Genomic DNA, 4649 nt, shown 5'->3' on the forward strand with positions numbered 1-4649 from the left:
CAGGAAAACCCCCTCAAATCCGGCAACTCACGCTCCCAACTCTGCCCATCAGGGTCGCTTCGTAGCTGGATCCAGACCAGAGTTTATCCCTGCCCCGAGACTCCCACAGAGGCTGTGCTGACGCCCCTCTTCTTGTTGCTCAGTATCTTGGGGCCCACAGACATCCCCCATCGATCATGGGTATCTGGGTGCTCTGATGGCACCTTTCCCCGAGGTCTGTGCCCTGTCCCAGCTCTGGGAGGAGCCCAAGACAGACTGGGACCACCGGAGAACTACCTGGTGAGGGGCCTGTTAATCAGGGTCCTGGAGTCACTGGGGCCTAACTGGTCCCCAACAGGAAGACTGTGGAGATTGGGTCGTCTTGGTCACCCAGACCTGGTGGTCAGCAGCAATGGGGCACTGTCCAGTTCCTGGGGTTTAGTCCTTGGCCGCCCCTGCTGGCCCCCCATTCCCCAGACCAGCACAGAGTCCAAGTTTGGTGGCCCCAGCCTCTGCCACTCTGAGGCTTCTAGAAGCATAGAGGCCCAGCCCCTCCTGCTCATGGTGAGTCCATCAGGAGACTCCGATCCCCCTCAGAACCCTCAGTCCCCCTCCCCACATGTCCTAGTTCTGAGCTTCACACCTCCCAATCACTCAGAAAAGGTGAGCTGAGACCTGCTTCCTCTTCCAGGTCAGCCCTGGAGGCTCCATGAGGGTCTGTGGCCACAGAGGGAGCATCAAGCCAGCTATGGGGTTCTGGGGCTCAGAGGTCATCAGTGCTCCCACCCTGATGAGTTCATTGGGCTGAGCGGGGCCAGGTGACTGAGGCCCAGGGGCTGTCCTGGGGGACACTCAGGTGCCTTCACACAGGTGATGGGTCCAGGGGCTTGGGAGAGGGGCCTGTGGTGCCTCACTTCTTGTCACTGTGCCCCCGCAGGTCCCTGCTCAGCAGCGTCCACTTCATGGTCCTGGTCTTCCTGAAGGTTTCCCTGCTGCTGGTCCTAATGATGGCCGTCATGTGGGCAAGCTGGCCTCAGAGGGCCCCTAGGAAGTGAACAGAGACCCTCCAATCACAGAGCATTGAGGCGCCGCATAAATTGAGGTGCCAGGCAGAGCCCACCCTTGAGGATCTGGTCTTGCCCATAGTTGAGCGCTTCCAGGTCCTGCTCAAGGGGGGACACAGTGGTCAGAGATGGGTGAAGGAACAGGAGGCCCCCAACAAGACACAGAGAACAGAACATCTGACCTTTCCACCAAGAACAATTTCGCACCTTCCTGAGTATACAGCACCTGGGAGAAACAGCCTCTGTGGCAAGGGGGGCTTGAGGTGACCCCACCCAGCATGTCCCTCAGCTACACCCGAATGAACTGTGCCTTCTCGTCTATCTGTAAACAGGCTCCCTCTGGCCTTCCAGATCTGCGGCGAGAATGACCCCTCTGCTCCCAAGAAACAGGACTGGACAATAAATGCAGGACACACTGGAGCAGTTGAGTCCAGCCCTTGTCCCGGTTCTGGTGGTCTCAATTCCTTCTTTTAGCCCTGAACAGACTCTTTTGTCCCTGGTGTTTAGTTTTGGTTTTGATTTTGCAGCCATACCCAGCAGTGCTCAGGGCTTCCTTTGGCTCTGCACTCAGGGGTCAGTCCTGGCAGGCTCGGGGGATCATTTGTTGTGCTGGTGATCGAACCCAGGTCAGCTACATGCAAACAAGTGCCATAAGCCCTGTTCCATCTCTCCAGCCCGTGAACCTCCTTTCCCCAAGACCCACTGAGGAACATGTTAGGTGCCAGCCCGAAATTGTTTGCCTGGTCTCTGTTCCAGGAATTCAGTAGTCACAACAAGCTTAGAGCCTGTTTGCATGTCCCCAAGGAGAGTTTCCACGGAACAGGCCCCACCGGGCTTCCCTGCTGCCTCCCATCCCTGGACCTTCTGGCTCTGCTGCTAACAATGTCTCTCCCTCCCGCTGGGCCCCCCAGCAGCTCTGCCCCTGCACTCCCCATCCCCCACACACACACAAGGGCCTACTTGGCTCTTACCAGTTCAGGCTGCCAAGGACCCTCCACCAGGATGGCAGACCTCAGAGACCTCCAAGTCCCGACACCCGCGCCTCTGAATGCAAAATGTGGAAAAAGCTTCTTTGTTTGGCCGAGAAATACCCTGAGCCCTCAGAAACAGGAAGAGACCTGCAGCCTCCAGGGGCTGCCCCGGAAGTTGTCAGCTTCTTGTGGGCAGGTGCCAGTGGCCAATTTGAACTTCCAGTCTCTAGGGCTTTGAGAGACTGTGTCTGTGGCTTTAATCTCCGAATCTGGGGGCGAATTTGCTCCTAGAAAAATCAGACACAGCTTCCCCCTCAGAGGGGAGCTGCAGGGGAGACCAGGAACTGGCAGGACTGATCCTCCTTCTCCGCTGGGACCCCCGGTAGCCCAGTGTGAGAGCCTGTTCCCCACTGACTCCATCTCATCCTGCCCGGTACCCACTGCTGATCTCGTTCGAGGAGCTCTTGGGCCACCAGAGTCAGGGGTGCTGGCAAACACGCAGTTAGCGGGTGTTTCAGTAAAGACATCTCTTGCTTGTCTATTTTCTACTGCACAAAATACAAGTGATCCACCAGCAATTTGAACAGTTTCCCACTCGGAGTCTCTGAGAATCCTCATCAGGATGGGTAAAACTGGGTAAAGGTTGACCCCGGGGTTCCCGCATGCAAAGCACGTGCCTGGCCCATTGGATCGCCCACCAGCTCCCTCTTTTGGCTTCATAATAAATGTAAATCATGGGGGTGGAGCAATAGTATAGCTGGGTTCAATTCCCAGCATCCCAGGAGTGAGTCCTGAGTGCAGAGCCAGGAGTGTCCCTGAGCATCACCTGGTGTGACACAAAATGCAAAAAAATGAAAATGTAAAAGTAAATCACGAAGATTCCTAAATATTTGTCTCAAGGCCCCACAAGGAGTAGACCCCAAATACTCACCTGATATCACATACACATACACACACACACACACCTCACACAACATATACACACCATATATACACCTAACAGACAAACAACCTCACACCACAGACATACACATACCTTACAAAAAAGACACATTTACACCTCACACCACAAAAATGCACACAATACCTCACAGCATACACACAATCACACCTGAAGGTCATTTCTGTTACTAACTCTGACACACAAACAGCTCATACCAGAAACACGCACACCCTCGTACCACAGACACATATGCCTCATGCCACACACATGTATACTTCAGACTATGTTGCAGACACAGACACACCTTATTTCAGAGACTCATACACCTCACACCAAAGAATCATACTGACACAACACAAAACCCATCACACACACACACATTCACACACACAACCCTCACACCGCATCTCAGGTATACACTTCTTACCACAGACCATGACTTCCTGATACCATACATGTCATACAACACACATCTCACACCATAAAAAAATACGCATTCCAGTCACACCACACACATACATGCCTCACCCCACACTTGAACCTGAAATCATAGCTCAAGCGGGCCCAGTAACGTCTCCATTGGAGACTTTGTTTTTACTGTGTTTGGCATATCGAATACTCTCGGTAGCTTGCCGGGCTCTCCGAGAGGGGCGGAGGAATCGAACTCGGGTCGGCCTTGTTGGCTGCGTGCAAGGCAAATGCCCTACCGCTGTGCTATCGCTCCAGCTCCGAAATCATAGCACAAATATAATTTTGTGTCATGTGACAATCACAAAGACCTCATGGCACAGCGAAGTTAAAACTCCTGTGATCATGACCAGGCACACAGCTCACACCACAAACACACGCACGCCATACACACACAGTGCCTCAGACGCTCTCCTGACACGCGTCCCATTCAGAAGTTTCCCCCGACCTTGCCTCACCCAATCCAGATGCCCAATCCTCAGGCCCTGAGACCCCACTGTACTGGGCCCCCAGGACCACAGCTTCCCTTGCAGGGACCTGTGAGAGATTGGGGAGGTGTGGGGGCTCCCCATGGTGGGAAGGAACCTCAGAGCAGGGGTGCCAGCAAGGGCAGGTGGGTGTGCAGGGCAACTACAGAAGTGGGTGAGGGAGCATCTGATTGTTTCCCGAACTGTGGTCCGGGAACCGGTTCCTGTGGAGCCGCAGACCCTGCCCTGAGTGTCTGCCCCTCAGCCCAGCTTCCCAGGGCTGCATGTGCCATCCTGAGGGGGGAACCCGCCAGCACCTGTGTCAGCAGCCCAAGGCCTTGGGGAGGAGGCGACAGAGCACATGAAGAGGTGACAAAGAGTGGCCAGAGGTGCTGACACCGTTCTTTGCACACTTCGGGAGTGTGGCCTGGGGAAAGTGAGGCAGGAAGCAGCAAGGAGACCTGAGCGGGGAGAGACTGACCGGCACAGTGACTGTGCGAGACCTGGGGTGCCGGCACCCAGCAAACTCCTCCACCCACACAGCGGCCAGGGTGAGGGAGCAGCTGAGGGGCGCTGGGAGCGTTGGGCCGGAAGCACTTCTCCCAGAAGGCCAGGCCGAGGGGGGCTGCTGGGTGAGGGGGTTCTGGGGGCCAGGGCGTGGCCCTCCCTCAGCCTCCTCAGCCTGTGAGCTGGGACCGCAGGAGCCACAGCCCGGGGCTCAGGGCCCTCCCCAGGGTTGGGCCCAGCCAGGCCGACC

The sequence above is a fragment of the Sorex fumeus genome, unplaced genomic scaffold (assembly GCF_029834395.1).
Source record: "Sorex fumeus unplaced genomic scaffold, SorFum_2.1 ptg000128l, whole genome shotgun sequence".
Classification (NCBI taxonomy): domain Eukaryota; kingdom Metazoa; phylum Chordata; class Mammalia; order Eulipotyphla; family Soricidae; genus Sorex; species Sorex fumeus.